General features: G+C 39.5%; 1 protein-coding gene across 3 annotated transcripts in view; it reads left to right on the plus strand.

Annotated features, from left to right (window-relative positions):
• The window catches only part of casr (calcium-sensing receptor), a 97,270-nt gene that overhangs the window by 4,495 nt on the left and 73,621 nt on the right, over positions 1-19,154 (plus strand). The window contains exon 1 of one of the 3 annotated variants that reach the window (XM_043700979.1): positions 15,636-15,733. The exons of 1 other annotated variant lie outside the window; for it this stretch is intronic. The gene's annotated coding sequence lies outside the window, so the exon portion shown is untranslated. Of the gene's footprint in view, positions 1-15,635; positions 15,734-19,154 lie in introns of those variants that run through there. One more of the 3 variants, XM_043700977.1, reaches the window with a different exon arrangement.

Raw genomic sequence — 19,154 nt, forward strand, 5'->3', positions numbered from 1 at the left:
CTGTGACTATCGATGATACAAATATCTCAGCAAGAGGTCCAGCAATCACTTCTTTAGCTTCCCACAGAGTTCTCGGGTACACCTGATCAGGTCCTGGGGATTTATCCACCTTTATGTGTTTCAAGACACCCAGCACATCCTCCTCTGTAATATGAATATTTTGCAAGGTGTCACCATCTATTTCCCTACCTTCTATATCTTCCATATCCTTTTTCACAGTACATACTGATGCAAAATACTTGTTTAGTATCTCCCTCATTTTCTGCGACTCCACACCAAGGCCACCTTGTTAATCTTTCAAGGGCCCTATTCTCTCCCTAGTTATCCTTTTATCCTTAATGTATTTGTAAAACCCTTTAGATTATCCTTAATTCTATTTGCCAATGCTATCTCATATCCCCTTTTTGCCCTCATGATTTCCCTCCTAATTATACTCCTACTGCTTTTATACTCTTCTAAGATTCACTCGATCTATCCTGTCTATACCTTACATATCTCCATCTTTTCCTTCCAAATCTTCTGTTTGGTTTGGAATACTTTATTATAACATTTGGGTCAGTTCACAGTTCATGGTACAAAGGTACTTGGATTTGGAATTGAAACATTGACTGACTACACCTTGGGCATTTCTGTGGTTCATTCTTTTATTGTAAATCCAAATTTTGTTTGCTTCTCAAAATTATCAACAGTATTTCTCTACTCATTTCTCTGGGTTACAGTTCTTCTTCCATACTATTGCTTCTGAACTGTATTTAGATGATCATGCAAATTTTTCAACATTATATCCTCCATTTTCTGTCATACTTTCAATTGTTCCCTTTTGTTGCTGGAAAGGGATGCTTTCCTGGGGAATTGTTTTTAGGGCTTCCAATATTTTTTCTAACAGTGTATGTTTTTCCACAAATTTATCTCCCATCAAAACCAGAAGTCTATCTACACATGATACATTGGCATAGTCCAATAACTTAAACACTGATTTGAGAATTTCCAAATGAAATTTCTGCAAACAACCAATTCAATTCCATCATGACTTTTCCATGGCACTAATCTTAGTCTTTCTAACTTTCTATCTCCTTGAAAGTGGCCACACAAGTAGAAAGGGAGGTACAGAAGACGTATGGTGTACTTGCCTTTATTGGTTGGAGAATGGAGTACAAGAATCAGGATATCATGTTGCAGCTTTATAAGACTTTAATTCGGCCACATCTGGAGTATTGCATTCAATTCTGGTCGCCACATTACAGGAAGGATGTGGAGTCTTTGGAGAGGCTACAGATGGGGTTTACCAGGATACTGCCTGGATTAGAGGGTATGAGCCACAAGGAGAGGCTAGAAAAACTCAGGTTGTTTTCTCTGGAGCAGCAGCGGTTAAGAGGAGACGTGACAGAAGTCTATAAAATTTTGAGATGCATAGACAGGTTTGATGATCAGAATCTTTCTCCCAGAGTTGAAATGTCTACTAATAGGGGACGTGTGCATTTAAGGTGAGAGAGGGAAAGTTTAAAGGAGATGTGAGGGGCAAGCTTTTTACGCAGAGAGTGGCAGGAGTCTGGAATGCGCTGCTAGGGATGGTGGTTGAGGCAGATACAATAGGAGCATTTAAGGGACTTTTAGATAAGCACACAAATTTGCAAGGAATGGAGGGATATGGACCAAAGGCAGGCAGAAGGGATTAGTTTAATTTGGCATCATGTTCAGCACAACATTGTGGGCTAAAGGGCCCATTCCTGTGCTGTACTGTACTGTTCTATGTTCGATGTTGTGACCATACCTCAGTCAATAATTGAATGTTTTGCGAAATTTCATTGATGAAAGTTTTCAAACAGTCCAAATATTCACCTATGTTTACATCATCAGGCTTCAATTCCAAAAGAATCTTTTCTTCTTATTCAGCTTCTGTATAGTAACAAAAAATGCCAAGGCTGTACCTTGTTTCCTGTTTGGTAAAGAGGTAATCCAGATCCACATTGTAACTTCATTCTTTCACGGTCTTGTATTATGGACTAGGCCAGACCATTCAAAACATTCTTAAGCAGGCAGACCATAACTTTGCAATTTGTTTTGGTAAGTGTACAGTGAAAATTACCCGCATTAAGATAGCTAGATTGACCACTAGATTTTAAAACAGACAAAAAATGTATTCACAAAATTACAGTATGGAACACAAAGAACAGAATCAAGAACCCCTGTAGAACTCAAACTATCCAACTGGACTTAATTATGATGTTCCGAATATACACAACAGTCCCAATAAGCAAACTCCCTTTAAAAAACAGTGTGAATGGATCACATGCTTACAGGTTAAGGTTGAAGGGCAGAAAAGAGAGAGAATTTCCATACAGCTTCCTGTTGAACTCCTCAACCAGTTCAAGTCTGAACTGAAACTGTTCAGCCCACTCCCCTTTCATTATACAGGTCAATGTCATTCTAAAGCATGACCACTTTGGCCAGAAGTCCCATCTATTTACATATAAACAAAAGGCCTCTCAAAATCCTTTTAATTTCTGTACCAAACCAGACTGATTGGAGCCCAGCCTGGTTTGTTGCCTCTCTGAAAAAAACATCAAGGACAGAGTCTCCTTGAGCCAAGGAACAGCTTTTAGAAAAATAGGGACTAGCTTTGTGACACTTGAAGCTCATTTTCAGAACACAGATCATCATACTCCAAAAACTTACATTTTGGCTCACCCATCCTTTGCCACCAATATTCTACATTTGGAGATAACTGTTTTTAAACAGAGTCCATGTTCACACTTTGAGTGAGAGCTGTATTTTAGTTAACCACAATCCATGAAACTCACACTCCACTGACTACTAGCTCTCCATATTTATACAACTATTTAACCCCTAATTAGTAGATACACAACTGTTCCCTCATTCCATTGAATATTAGACATTTCTTCAGACCATGTTAGATGATAACAACCTCCAAAGAACTCTAATGCTCAAACTCAGCCTGGTAAAGACAAAAATGTTCAGTCCCACTAGCAAATGCCAGTAGTATTGAAACAGACATTTTAACTCCTTGCCTTGTGTTTTCTTCAAAGTGAAAAACACAAAATCTGTCTTAGTTTGGGACATACTCCACAGGCTTGTTGTTGAGCAGTGGTCATCAGTCCCTTGGTACCTTCATAGTCACAAGAGATCTCAGTCTCATACATTCCAACATTCCTCTTACCCACTTTGAAGGCTGTTGTTGGAAGTTCCCTTTGCATCAATAGGTGTAACATTCCATTCTGTCCATTCAGATGACCATTTAATTTATATCTGCACCCACTTTTGGTTGTATTAGTGCTCCTTTAGAAGATACTTTTGGAATTAGAAGTTAAAAATGTTCACTGTGCTTCTCATTTCTGTCCTGTAGTGAAGACAGGAGTGACACCTGAAACAAAAATTCAGTGTTAGCACTGAGGCGCAAGGAAACCTTGTGGGATGAAGCTGTGCCCAACTATTATACAAAAGAGTTTGCTATCCGTAAGGCAATAGGTAACTTTCAGAAAATGTGCTGATGTAGGGGACAGTTATAGAGCAGCAAGACAAGTAACTACTTTCACAAAGCAGTTAATGAGAATAACAGCCTACAATAGAACAAAAGCCCAAGGTATCCCAAGGGGAAATGGTGATCCAGACTTGACCTCTTCATAGAAAGATATATATGCTAATGAATACCTCACTAATTTTAAGCTTAATACAGGAGTGAGTTCATTATATCATCAATGTATCACAGTTGGAGAAACATTGTTTACAGTCTATACCATGCAAATACATGGACTAGATATCACACTTAATGATAAAAGATATGTTATAAGTAACTCGGCAATGTATGGTTTGTCAGACATATTATGCATATTTCTCAATCACAAATTCTTAGATTTGAGGATAAATGTATATTTAGATCTGAAACTTCTTCAAGTGGCCAAAGGAGCCAAATTAATGCAAGTCAAGAAAATGCTATTCAAGGAACAGTCAGTTATGGAACAACTGCTCAAAGAAGAAAAGATCAAAGAAATTTCAGGTACTAAACCAACAGTCAAGGGACAGCCATAGGATTTCATAAGATTTCCTGAGAAACCCAAAGTCAGAATCCACTGAAATTATGATGTAACAAATTTGCATTAAACTGTTAGCAAGCCAGAAAACTGTGCCTATAAGGGGTTGGCAGAAATGTTTTCTACCCCTGTCAACATTGTTCAACAGTGTCCACTCCTATCGACAGTGAGTTCAGACTGCATAAATCAACAACATTTGAGGAAACATCAATGATGAGGTACCAAATGAGCTATCACTTATGATTTGGAGATGCCGGTGTTGGACTGGGGTGTACAAAGTTACAAATCAGACTACACCAGGTTATAGTTCAACAGGTTTAATTGGAAGCACTAGCTTTTGGAGCGACGCTCCTTCATCAGGTGGTTGTCCTGATGACCACCTGATGAAGGAGCGGCGCTCTGAAAGCTAATCCTTCCATTTAAACCTGTTGGACTATAACCTGATGTCGTGTGATTTATAACTTTGAGCTATCACTTGATCTCATTTTTGAATCCTCATCTATTGCAAGTCAGACTGCAATCCAACTTTATAAACTGACAGTGATCAATGATGTTGAAAAGACACAAATTCAATCAGAACATTTTATTCCTGTATCTTCTCAGGAAGAATCGTCAGTATCAGTGACAGAGATTATGTCAAATAAGAAGCAGTCCTCAAGCAGTATGGAGTGAACTTATTGTTTTCCTCAGAATGCCATCACTGAGAGTGAATGAAAGCAGCCATCCTAAATAACAATTAGAATTTAAAATTCTATATACTTCAACATAGATTTGCTGGAAAATTGAGAATAAAGTTCTGCTGACTCAGTTTGAGGATGTGATGCATGCAACTCTATGGAAAGCACCACTGCAATGGGATGACTCAGTGTCTACAGACTCAGGACATGGTCAAGAAGAAATTGCCTGGCACAGGAATGCAAAATGTTGTCAAGCCAAAGCTGCCAGATTCATAGATCCATATGAATAGCAAAAAACACTTTTCCAGAAATCCAAGATACAGCAAAAAGTAAAGTATGTGTTTCAACTCTGTAAAGGTAATAACAGTATATTTCTGCAGGAATGATATTCCCAGCAAAGAGTATGGTCCTAAAGGAAGAATGCTAAATTGGGGGAATGCCGACTATACCAAAATTCGGCAGGAGCTGGGGAATATAATTTGGGAGCATCTGTTTGAAGGGAAATCCATATTCGATATGTGGGAGGCTTTTAAAGAGAGGTTGATGAGAGTGCAGGATAGGTATGTTCCTGTGAAAATGAGGGATAGAAATAGAAATTAGGGAATCATGGATGACAGGTGAAATTGTGAGACTAGCTCAGAGGAAAAAGGAAGCATACATAAAGGTCTAGGTGACTGAAGACAGACAAAGATTTGGAAGAATATCAGAAATGTATGACCAATCTGAATTGAGGAATTAAGAGCACTAAAAGGGGTCATGAGATATCCTGAGCAAGCAGGGTTAAGGAAAATCCCAAAGCCTTCTATTCATATATAAGGAGCAAGAGGGTAACTAGAGAAATGGTTGGGCCACTCAAGGACAAAGGAGGAAAGATATGCATGGAGTCAGAGAAAATGGGTGAAATTCTTAATGAGTACACTGTTGTTTGTGATATACATAAATGATTGTACATCATTTGATTTGGAGGAAGGTGTAAGTTGTCCCATTAACAAGTTTGCAGGTGACACTAAAATTGGTGGAGTAGCAGATAGTGAAGGGGACTGTCAGACAATACTGCAGAGTATAGCTAGATTGGAAAGTTGGGCACAGAAATGGCAGATGGGGATTCAATCTAATCAAATGCGAGGTGATGCTTTTTGGAAAATCCAATTCAAGAGTGAACTATACAGTAAATGGAAAAGTCCTGGGGAAAATTGATGTACAGAGAGATCTGGGTGTTCAGGTCCATTGTTCCCTGAAGGTGGCAACGCAAGTTGATAGAGTGGTCAAGGAGGCATACAGCATGCTTTCCTTCATCGAACGGGGTATTGAGTAGAAGAGTTGGCAGGTTATGTTACAGTTGTATAAGACTTTGGTTCAGCCACATTTGGAATACTGCGTACAGTTCTGGTCACCACATTACCAAAAGGATGTGGATGCTTTGGAGAGGGTGCAGAGGAGGTTCACCAGGATGTTGCCTGGTATGGAGGGTGTAAGCTATGAGGACAGGTTAAGTAGATTAGGATTATTTTCATTGGAAAGGAGGAGGTTGAAGGGGGACCTGATTGAGGCCTACAAAATCATGACAGGTGTAGACAGGATGGATAGCAAGGAGCTTTTTCCCAGATTGGAGGACTCAATCACTGGGGGTCACTAGTTCATAGATGGTGGTGGGTGCTGGGAATGTGTTGCCAGCAGAGGTGGTAGGGGTGGGAATGATAGCACCATTTAAGATGTATCTAGACAGATACATGAATGTGCAGGGAGCAAAGGGATACAGATCCTTAGAAAATAGACAGCATGTTTAGATAGAGGATTGGGATTGGAGCAGGCTTGGAGGGCCGAAGGGCCCGTTCCTGTGCTGTAATGCTCTTTGTTCTTTGTTCTTTAAATAAGAGGTCCCCAAGCTTAAAGGGATTTATAGACCCCATATTGTCACGAACAGAATCAATGTCAACAGTCTTCAACCCAGTGATTTATCAATCACCCAGATCTAAAAATAATTCTCTCTAGGAGAACAGAAAAACTTACAATGTGCGAAATCAGTGCCTTGAGGGGAAATGAGTTAGTGGGAAATGTAATTCACATAAATGTATAGAATAGGGAAGAAAGGTCGTGGAGAGATGTTAAAATAGGGTGTACAGATCTGAAAGGGTTAATGCTGAGGAATGCATTAAACATTTCCCAATCTGATGCTGTCATATGTACCTGGGCTAAGAGAAGAGCTCTGTATCACAAGAGAGTGAAACCTAAGGGCAGCACGGTGGCTCAGTGGTTACCACTGCTGCCTCACAGCGCCAGGGACCTGGGTTGGATTGCAACCTTGGGCGACTGTCTGTGTAGAGTTTACACATTCTCCCCGTGTCTGTGTGGGTTTCCTCCGGGTGCTCTGGTTTCCTCCCACAATCCAAAGATCTGTAGGTTTGGTGAATTGGCCATGTTAAATTGCCCATAGTGTGGGTTAAGTGCTTAAATCAAATGTACAGTGATAGGCTAGGGGAATGGGTCTGGGTGGGTTACTATGTGTGGAGTTGTTGGGCCAACTGGCCTGTTTCCAAACTGTAGGGCTTTTATTCTATTCCAATATTGAGGCCTCCCTCACTGTTAAAGTATCAATCTAACTTCTACCCTAGCTGCTATAATGCAATAAACTATATTTGTTTCACACTGGAGCCTCTTCTCATCAGACAATTAGGTGTCTTTTCTCACTAGACCAAGCAGGCTCTGTCGATCCTATCTGGAAAGAGAATGGTGGCAGTAAATCTACCAGATGGATCCTACAGCATGATAAACTGCGATAAGAATTCATCACCTGACATGACCCATTTGGGAAAGTGCACAAAACTTGAGCAAAACTACTTCAGAATCATAATAAAAGTTGAAAATTTATCAAGTTTCTCTAAGTTCACCATTTTAACTGTCTGATAGATTCGGGTTAACAACAAAATACTGACTAGGTTTCTGTAGTTAACATGAAGTACTTTTTATTATAAGTAAATTAATTCTAACTACAGACAAACAGAAGTATGGATTATCATCATATAACTTTACTAACTGAAACTCTAACCCTTGCATACATATGCAGAAAGACCCAGAAAAATAAATAAACCAGGGATGTTTTGGGTGGAGGAAAAACTATTGGGAAAACACAATTCAGGGAGCAGTCTTTTAACAATTAACAGTAAGATGTATCTCATTATGTATCAGTATGATGCACCTCAGATTGCCATGGAAATAGTGTTTGGTATTAATAAGCTTTCTAAAGAGGTCTACACTTCAAGACAATTCTTCACCTTGCTTTGATCCTCAACCAGTTTGTCTAAAATCACACTCCAAAAGATGGTGGCAGCCATGGGATCGACTACTTGGAAGATTACGGAAGCAGTAAAGCTCAAAAAGCAGACCTGAAAATGTCCAAGAGACAATTTTAAAAATTCACTCTTCCAAAGCATCATGAGTACAGCTTTAAGACCGGCTAGCAGCCAAAAGAGCCACAGAGCTGAAAAGCTGCAGGGAAGGAAAGAACAGAAAACTTCTGCAGTGAAACTACTGAAGTCATTTTCAGTACAGTCAATCCCTGGGTTGTGAACGTGTTTTATTCTGGAGTCCATTCGCAAGTCAATTTGTATGTAAGTCAGAACACAATGCAGCCATTCAGTAGGCACAGGGAATGTTTGTATATCAGGTCTTTAAAATTACACCCCTGTATGGCTCAAATTCATAAGTATGAACATTTGTAATTTGGACGTTCATAAATTGGGAACCCTGTAATAAGGAAACAAACCTGTAAGGGGAAAGAAAAAACCTGACAACAATAAACGACCAATAGCAGCCAAGGAGATAAATGTAGATCAAACACTTGTGAAAAGAGGTGGATCAGCGCAGATTGGATCCCTTAGAGAAACATTCCAAAAGCCTAAGGTGGAAAGCAGAGTTAATATTTTGGGCAGAGATTTAGCAGTTTTCGACTATTTACTTGATGGCAAATTTATCAACAATTTAAGAAAGAGTTAAGAAATTTATTCAGAAAAAGGCTTCAGGTAATCAATCGAAAAGATCAGAAATAAAGACCATTCCCTGGAATTGGAATTTTAAGGTACTGGGGAAACTGAAAGGTCTGAAGTTGGAGAAATCACTTGTCCAGAATTGACTACACCAAACAGTTCTGAAGGAGATAGCTGAGGAAACTGTGGTAGCATTGGTGATAATCTTTCAGGAATCACTGGAGTCACAAAAGTCCCAGAGGACTAGAAAATGGTTAATATAACACGCCTGTTTGAAAAAGGAGGGAGGCAGAGGACAGGAAACTACAGGCTACAAGTTAGCCTAACTTTGGTTGTTGGTAAGATTTTAGAATCCGTTAGCACGGCTTTGTCAAGAGGAGTTCATGTCTGACAAACCTGTTAGAATTCTTTGAGAAGGTAATGAGTAAATTAAACAAAGGAAAACCAGTGGTCATGATGTATTTGAATTTCCAGAAGGCCTTAGACAAGGTGCCGCATAGGATGCTACTAAATAAAATAAGAGCTTATGGTGTTATGGGCAAGGTACTGGCATGGATAGAGGATTGGCTAACATGCAGAAGGTAGAGTGTGGGGGTTAAAGGGCTCTTTTTCAGGATGGCAGCTGGTGTCTAGTGGTGTTCCGCAGGGATCTGCGTTGGAACCACAACTGTTAACGTTATATGTTAATGATCTGGTTAGAAATCACATAATACCAGGTTATAGTCCAACAGGTTTATTGGAAATCAAGTTTTTTGAGCACTTTATCAGGTGTAATAATTTCTGACCTTGTCCACCCCAGTCCAACACCTGCACCTCCACATCATCGTTAATGATCTGAATGAAGGAACTGAGGGCACTCCTGCTAAGCTTTCAGATGACACAAAAATTGGTGGAAGGACAGGTGGCATTAAGGATGCAAGGAGGCAGCAGAGGGACTTGGACAGGCTAGGAAAGAAGTGGCAGAGAAGTGGCATTTGGAATGCATTGCGGGGAAGTGTGAGGTTATGCAATTTGGTAGGAAAAATACAGGTATAGACTAAATGGGGAAAGGCTTTGGAAATCTGAAGCACAAGGGACTTAGGAATCCTAGATCAGGATTCTCTTAACATTAACATACAGGTTCAGTTGGCAGTAAGGAAGGCAAATGCAATGTTTGCATTCATTTTGAGAGGGCTAGAATATAAGAGCAGGGATGGAATTCTCCCCACTTGCCTGGATGGGTGCAGCTCCAACAGCACTGAAAAGCCTTGACACCATCCAGGACAAAGTAGCATGCTTGACTGGCACCACATCTTCAAGCATCCAGTGCCTCAGCCATTGATGATCAGCAGCAACACTGCGTACGATTGACAAGATGCACTGCAGAAACTCACCAAAGATGGTTAGATAGCGACTTCAAATCCATGACCACTGCCATTTAGAGGACACCTGGGAACACCACCACCTGCAAGTTCCCCTCCAAATCACTCAGCCAGTCTGGCTTGGAAATACATTACAGCTCTTTCACTATCCTGGGATTCTCTCCCTAAGGGCATTGTGGGTCAACCTGCAATACATGGACTGCAGCAGTTCAAGAAGGCAGCTCACCACTACCTTCTCAAGGGTAACTGCAAACAGGCTATAAATGCTGGCTGGCCAGCAATTCCCATGACCTGTGAGTGAATATACAAAATATCTACTACTGAGGCTCTGACCAGACTACATTTGGCACATTGTGAGCAGTTTTGGGCCCAGTATCTAAGGAAAGATGTGTTGGCATTGGACGTGTTTACAAGAATGATTCCGGGGATGAAGAGGTAATCATATAAGGAGCGATTGAGGACTCTGCATCTGTACTCAATGAAATTTACAAGGATGAGGGGGATCTCATTGAAACTTACAGAATATTGAGAGCCCTAAATACAGTGAATATAGAAAAGATGTTTCCACTAGTAGGAGAGACCAAGACAGAGCCTCAGAGTGAAGGGATGACCCTTTAAAATTGAGATGAGGAGGAATTTTGTCAGCCAGAAGGTGGTGAGTTCCACAATGAGTTCCACACAGTCATTAGCTTCTGGCTGAAGAAATTCCTCCTCATCTCAGTTCTAATGTTTTGAATGCATTGCAGGGCTGTGGAGGCTAAGTCAATGAGTTTATTTAAGATAGAGATAGAGAAGTTCTTGATTAGGAAAGAAATCAAGGGCTACAAGGAGAGGATAGCAGAATGGGGTTGAGAAACATATAAGCTATGATCAAATAGCCCAGCAGATTCAATGGTCTGGGCTGAATGGTCTAATTCCATACATGTATCTTACAGTTTAATGGTCACAGCAGCCATCTTTGATTCAGAATTACAACAATGTTTCAAACAGCAAAGACTTAACAATAATTTTAATCAATAAAGATACAAGGCAACAAAGTGAGTATTATAAAAGGAGATCAAATCCTAATTATCATTATTCAAATCAGGAAAATAACCAACACCTTCAGTCAGCTAATGCAACAATACTAATCAGTACTGATCTTTTCCCCAGAGAAATGGTGAAAGGTTATCAGATCCATTTTTACAAATGTGGCAAGTACAATTCCTAAGGTTTTGAGCTACTTCAGCAATGTACTGCAAATCGAATTCATACTTGTCTACTAAATGGGAAGAACATCAAATCATGTGTTACATAGCCAGCAGATCATTGAGAAACAAATTACTAACAGTCCTGGTATTCCATTTGGAGTCCTTTTGCAAGTCAAATTGCATGCAATTAGAACACAATACAGGACAATAGAAAGCTTGTTGTTCGTAACTACAGGAAATTTTTGTGTGTCAAAGTCTTTAAAATTACAACCATGTGCGGGATTGCATTCATAAGTACGAACATTTCTAAACTAGACGTTCACAAATCAGGGAATTCTGTATATCTGACAGCCTCATAACAGGTTTTGATCAATATTTCACTTCAAGGACAAATAAAAAATGAGATAAGGTGAGTCCAGAGACTGTATGTTCCTGTTAGGGTGAAGGGCAAGGCAGGTAGGTATAGGGAAGGACTAAAGAAATTGAGGTCTTGGTCAAGAGAAAGAAGGAAACATGTGTCAGGTATAAGCAGCAGGGATCGAATGAATCCCTCAAAGAGTATAAAAGAAGTAGACATATGCTTAAGAGGGAAAACTGGACTGCAGAAAGGGGGCATGAGATAACTTTAGCAAACAGTGTTAAGGAGAATCCAAAGGTATTCTACAAATGTATTAAGGATAGAAGAGTAACTAGGTAGAAAATAGGGCCCCTTAAAGATCACCAAGGCTGCCTATGTGTGGAACCGCAGGAGATGGGGAAAATACCAAACAAGTATTTTACATTGGTGTTTACTCTGGTGAAGGGTATGGAAGCTGGAGAACTTGGGGAAATAAATAACAAAATCTTGAAACATGTCATATTCCAGAGGAGGAGGTGCTGGCTGGCTTAAAATGCATAAGGTGGATAAATCCCTGTCACTGATCAGGTTACCATAGAACTTTGTGGGAAGCAAGGGAAGTGATTGCTAGGTCCTAGATATTTGTATCATTGATAGCCACAGGTGAGGTGCCAGAAGACTAGAGGTTGGCTAACGTGGTGTCACTGTTCAAGAAAGGTGGTAAGGACAAGACAGGGAACTGTAGATCAGTGAGCCTGACCTCGGTAATGGGCAAGATGTTGGATTTACCTGTATTTGGAAAGACAAGAACTGATTAGAAATAGTTAACATGGTTTGTGCATAAGAAATCATGTCTCACTAAATTAATTGAGTTTTTTGAAGAAGTAATGAAGAGAATTAATGAGGGCAGAGTGGTGGAAGTAATCTAAATGGACTTCAATAAGGTGATCATCAGGTTCCCCATGGCAGACTAGTTAGCTAGGTTAGATCATATGGAATATAGGAGTTACTAGCCATTTGGATAAAGAACTGGCTCAGAGGTAGAAGACAAAGAGTGGTGGTGGAAGGTTGCTTTTCAGACTGGAGGCCTGTGACCAGCAGTGTACAATAAGGATTGGTCTGAGTCCACTGCATTTCGTTATTTATATAAATAGTTAACATGGTTTGTGCATAAGAAATCATGTCTCACTAAATTAATTGAGTTTTTTGAAGAAGTAATGAAGAGAATTAATGAGGGCAGTTTGGTGGAAGTAATCTAAATGGACTTCAATAAGGTGATCATCAGGTTCCCCATGGTAGACTAGTGGATGTGAACATAGGAGGCATGGCTAGTAAGTATGCTGATGACATCAAAATTGGAGATATAGTGGACAGTGAAGAAGGTCACCTCAGAGTACAAAGAGATTTGATCAGATGGGTCAATGGGCCAAGGAGAGGTAGATGGAGTTTAATTTAGATAAAGGCAAGGTGCTGTATGTTGAAAAGGCAAATCAGGGCAGGACTTATACACTTAATGGTAAGGTCCTGGGGAGTGTTGCTGAACAAAGAGACCTTGGAGTGCAGATTCATAGCTCCTTGTAAGTAGTCACAGGCAGATAGGATAGTGAAGAAGGCATTTGGTATGTTTACCTTTCTTGATCAGTGTATTGAGTATAGGATTTGGGAGGTTATGTTGCAGCTCTGTAGGACACTGGTTAGGTCACTTTTGGAATACTGCGTGCAATTCTGGTCTTCCTGCTATAGGAAGGATGTTGTGAAACTTGAAAGGGTTCAGAAAAGACTTACAAGGATGTTGCCAGGGCTGGAAGGTTTGAGTTATGGTGAGAGGCTAAATAGGCTGGGGCTACTTTCCTTGGAACATCAGAGGCTGTGGCATGACCTTATAAGGGTTTATAAAATCATGAGGGGAACAGATAGGTTGAAGAGCCAAAGTCTTTTCCCTGTGGTGGGGGAGACTAAAACTAGAGGGCATAGGTTTGAGGTGAGAGGGGAAAGATTTAAAAGGGACCTAAGGGACAACATTTTCATGCAGGGGGTGGTGCACATATGGAATGAGTTGTCAAAGGATGTATTGGTGGCTGGTGCAATTACAACATTTAAAATACATCTAAATGAGTATGTGAATAGGAAGGGTTTAGAGGGATATGGACTAAATGCTGGCAAATGGGACTAGAACAATTCAGGATGTCTGGTTGGCACGGACAAGTTGGACCAAAGGGTCTGTTTCCATGCTGTACATCTCTATGACTGTAAGACACTGGCAAGATCATGCTTCACCAGCAGATATCAACTTTCATCGGAGGTTTTTCACTGTTTGCTGAGGTGGTCCTTTTTGCTTGTAAGGACTTGCTGTTCCTTGATTTCCTTCCCCAAACACTTTCACTTGTTTGGAGAAGGTACAGTGAGATTGGCTGACTTTTATAAAGTCTCTTGCTTATAGATTAAGAGCCATAGTTTACAGCAACTGCTGCAGCAAAGTAAACTGCAGGATTAGGTTCTTTTAAACACTGCAGATGAATGAAACAGAATTTGCTATGCAAAGATCTGAAACAAAATCAGAAATTGCTGGAGAAAACTCAACAGGTGTGGTAACATGCATGGAAAGAAAGCAGAACTAAAGTTTGGTGACTCTTTGTCAGTCACGAGACTCAAAACACCAACACTGCTTACTTCCCACAGACCTTCATTAATTCACAAGACAGTGTTAATTTTGTTTCTGAAAGCTTTCCCATCATGAGGAAATCTCATTACCCTTAGTTGCTGGGTCTGTTATCAAAACCTTTGTCTTAAAAAAAACATAATGTTTGTAATTCTCCAGTTCTTTAATACCACCCTTATATCTGAGAACAATTGGCAGATTACAGCCAGACTATACTATTTCCAAACTTACTTCCTTCAGTATCTTTGGATGCAGTAGATCAGATCCTGTTGGCTGATTATAGTTAAATATACAGCCTTCCTAACCTCATTATCAATTGTTAACTCATCCAGCATCGTAACTATCACTTCTTCCACTCAGACTTTAGCAAAATGACTCACTTAGCACCTCAGCCATGTACCTAGCTATATTTTTAAAACTCCTTTTTCATCCCTTATCTATCATACACTTTTACTATACTCATTTAAAGCTCTTTCATGTTATCTGCAGTTACTTTTCACTATTTATTTGCTTCTCTTATTTCCTTTTCACTTCCACTTTGAATTTTTAAAATTCAGCCTGGTTCTCACTTGTATTATCAATTAAACGTCTAGTATACATAACCTTTCACTGCTTCATCTTTACACTGTCTTTCCATCATTGAAGGAGGTCCAAGTATGTTTGCTGCACCTTTTCACCTTGTGGCAATATACTTCAATTGTACACAAAATATTTCCTTTCTAATGGCAGCTCATTGTTCTGTTAACCTTTGTCTGACCATCTTTGATTTTGATTTATCTGAATCAGGTCTGTTCTCATCCCACTGAAATTTGAAATTAAGCATGCTTTACTTTAGATTTTTCTTGTCATTTTCCATAGCTTACCCAAATATTGTTAGACAATGATGTCTGATTCTTAGTTGTGTTGACGTAACAAGTAATTAAGCAGATGATTGAAGCAGATGATACACTATTTGACTAGGTCAAAATAAAGAGTTAATAGCACTTAATAGCCTTTGCATGTAAATTAATCAATTAGAAAACATGGATGATTTATTGGTGGTGGTTAATTGATTAAAAAGAACCATGGGTGATTTGGTAACGAGAAAAAAGTTCAGTTGTGTATCAGAGCAGTTCTGGATATAAAAAAATGAAGGGGTAGGAAGTGGGGTTGGAGTGTGGAAGGAGTGGTAAGACTGAGTAGTAAGACTGAGTAGTCAATAAACTTGATCCATGTGTCTTGATTTCTTGCTTACTGATTGGCTTGGATATTAATTGACATTGATAGCACAGGATGGTTGCCTAGAGGTAAAATTTGGTAGCTAAGAGTTCTTTCTCAAACAGAGAATTGTAATTTGAGTTATGTTGGAGAAACCAAGTGTAGTGTCTGGCTATGACTTCCCATAGATAAATTGTGAGGCTGAACCTTATGATCAATGGGAAAATAAAGTGATATGTGAGCATGGGTTATGTCTTCACCAAGGGGAAAAAAAAACAAGGTATGTCACTTCTTAGTAGAAGCAAAATTAGATATAAAATATTCAGAGTTAGAGGCTGAACAATTTTAATATTGAGGAAAGTTTGGAAACTCTATGATAAATTATGGAAAAATACATAAGGAAGTTGTATGTTTAAATGTGTGAGACATGTTCAGAAATAGATAGATATCCAAAGAAGTACCTATATATTGTAATTTAAATGAATTCAGTGCTTAGCTTTAAATTGGACTGTGGATAGACTCCAGTCAAATCTTCAGAACAAAACACTTTTTTAGAAAAATCCTGGGTAGACATTCATTCCTAACAGACTCAAATAAGATATTAGCACTAGCATTAATAATGGAAGTTTCCATGGTAATGTGGCACAATGCTCAGCTATAGGGTAAAAACATCAATGCAAAAGGAAAATTATATCTCCTATTCTCACTCCTCTTACATATCTGGCAATTATAACATATAACAACAGGTAATAGAATATAGTCAACAACTGTTTTAGATGCAATTTGAAATGCCACTATGCAATGAATTGGCCTGTATGGAATATCAAAATTAAGCATGACAGCAGTTTTGGAAGGATAAAATTGTGATAATGATCAGGGCAAAGGGAATTGTGCAAAGTTACCAGAAACTTCAGCTCAGTAGTGGATCTTTTAGTTGCCAACTCAGTCAATTGTGATGTTTGGACAGTGGACATATGTCTATAGTGTGTAATGTGGATTTAAGATGTTACCTAGATTCTTTAAGCAGTAAGAACCAAATTAAGGCTATGAATTTGAGAGTCCTACCTGCTTTAGGTTTAGGGATGCCAATGTGTTGAAAGTACTAATAAGAGTAGTGATTTTCCCATAACATAGCAGGGGTAAACCCCTACATCAGCATAGATGCAGTGTCAAGGGAAATACCCTTACTGCTGAGCAGGCCACCTATGTAAGAGACTCAAAATAAATTGGACAGTCCATATCAATTGGTTTTTGGAAGGAATCCAAAAATTCCTTTGGTAATGTGTGGTCATTGCCTGGCTTGGGGATGGTCTAAAGGTACTTTCATTTTTTCTGAGTACTTGAATAGGTTTACCTGATTTTACTACCAAAGTGGATAACCTCACAAATAATCATCTGCCATGCATTTTCCAAATTTGTTGCACTGAAGCATCTCTGCATCCCCCTTATAGTTCTGCATCCCCCTTACAGTTCATTATCCCTCCCAACTTTGTGTTGCCTGCAATTTTGGAGACATTACATTTAGTTCTCTCACTGAAAACTTTTAAAAACCATGAAAAGCTGGAGCCCAAACACTGATCCCTGTGGTGAAGGTGAAGTTGTCAGTCTTGTTGGATTATAGGCCTGCTCTCTCATCAGAGAGAGAAAGAGCAAGACGACTGGTAGTGGTTTAACCTGACGGTCATCATGCCTCAGGTGAAGGGAGAAGTTGATAAACAAAGTACTTCATCATAACCTCAATCGATAAGGGTATTGAACCTTACTCATATATCCTCAAAATGTCGATTCTCCTGCTGCTTGGATGCTGCCTGACCTGTGCTTTTCCAGCACCACACTCTCGACTCAAAAGATTCCAGTAGATTTGTCAAGCACAGCTTCCTTTTTGTAAATCCATGCTGACTCTGTCTGATCTTGTCACTGTTTAAGCACTCTGCTGTTAAACTTTCTATGATGGACTCTAGCACTTTCCCTACTTTTCCAGACCCAGTGATCTGTAATTCGCTGTTTTCGCTCTAGCTCCTTTTTTAAGTAGTGGGTTATGTTAGTTACTCTCTAATCCATAGGAACTCTAATCCATAGTCTATTAAATCTTGAATGATCACCACTAATTTCTCCACTATTTTCTTAAACGCTCTAAGATGTAAATTATCAAGCAGTAGGGATTTATCAGCCTTTAATCCCAACAAATTCCCCAAAATCATTTCTATACTAATACTGATTTTCTCAGTTCATCCCTCAACGTGAGGCACTGTTCCAGAACATCAAATGTAATTCTTCTTTATGAAGACAAATTCAGAACATGTATTCACTGTAATTGGTCTGACATCTCTCTGCTTTCTGTTATAACTTCCCCTGTTTCTGAAAAGGACAATCCCTTTGTTCTCCTTTGCTGAAGTATAAAGTACACCCAATACTCAAGACTGTTGATTTTTGGGTCAATTTGGATGCCCTTGGATCTAATAGTATCCCTAAGTTCCCTTGTTAACCATTGTCGAGCCACCTTTCTAGTTTTAATTTTTGTACCAGACAGAAATGAACAATTGTTGCAATTCATCCTTGTGTTCCTTAGAGGATTAGTAATGCAATCATTTATCAACTCTTTAAATCGTGTTTCCCATTTATCATAGCCAGCTCACACCTCACAGCATTGTAGTTTCCCTTATTTAAATTCAGGATGCTAGTCTCAGAGTCACTATCATCACTCTACATCTTAATGAAAATAATCTATCATATTATGTCACTCTTCCCAAGATACCTTGTGCAGCTAGATTGCGAATTATTCCTTTCTCATTAAACAATATCCAATGTAGAATGTCCTGTTTTCTAGTTGGGTCCTCAATGTATTATTCCAGAGAACCATCTTGTACATATTCCAGAACTCCCACTATTCATTGCTGCCAATTGATTTGCCCAATCTATTTGGGGATTAAAGTAACCCATAATTATAGCTTTACCTATATTGCTTGCAATTAGAGAAGCTGTCCCTTAACTTCAGGCTGTTCATCTGGAAGAAATGATCTCACCAATTGCAAAGAGTACAGAATGACTATCAGCCCCAGAGGTCTCCCATTCCCCAGAATCTGAAATAGATAAGTAATAACAGTTACGATGGTAACAACACTTATCATGGGAACAACACTTCTTGGAGAGGGAACATAACCTAGGAACAGATTCTAGAGGAACCGGCAAAGAAAATACATACAGATACCATTAAGAGGCATATGTTGTTTAAAACTTATATACCATTGCATCTGCAGAGACTAACGAAAATGGAACTGACTCGGGGTGGCAAGGTGGTTCAGTGGTTAGCACTGCTGCCTCACAGCACCAGTGACCCAGGTTCAATTCCAACCTCAGGCAACTGTCTGTGTGGAGTTTGTACGTTCTCCCCTGTTTGTGTGGGTTTCCTCCAGGTGCTCCGGTTTCTTCCGACAATCCAAAAATGTGCATGTTAGGTGAATTGGCCATGTTAAATTGCCCATAGTGTTCAGGGATGTGTACGTTAGATGCATTAGTCAGGGGTAAATATAGGTTAATAGGGTAGGGGAATGGGTCTGGGTGGGTTACTCTTCAGAGGGTAGGTGTAGACTTGTTGGGCCGAAGGGCCTGTTTCTACACTGTAGGGAATCTATGATTCAAGACAACAGTTTTGACTCAGGAATGATTATTTTCTTTGTGGGCGGGGTGGAGGAGAAGCAGGC

Source organism: Chiloscyllium plagiosum, chromosome 12 (genome assembly GCF_004010195.1).
Source record: "Chiloscyllium plagiosum isolate BGI_BamShark_2017 chromosome 12, ASM401019v2, whole genome shotgun sequence".
Classification (NCBI taxonomy): Eukaryota; Metazoa; Chordata; class Chondrichthyes; order Orectolobiformes; family Hemiscylliidae; genus Chiloscyllium; species Chiloscyllium plagiosum.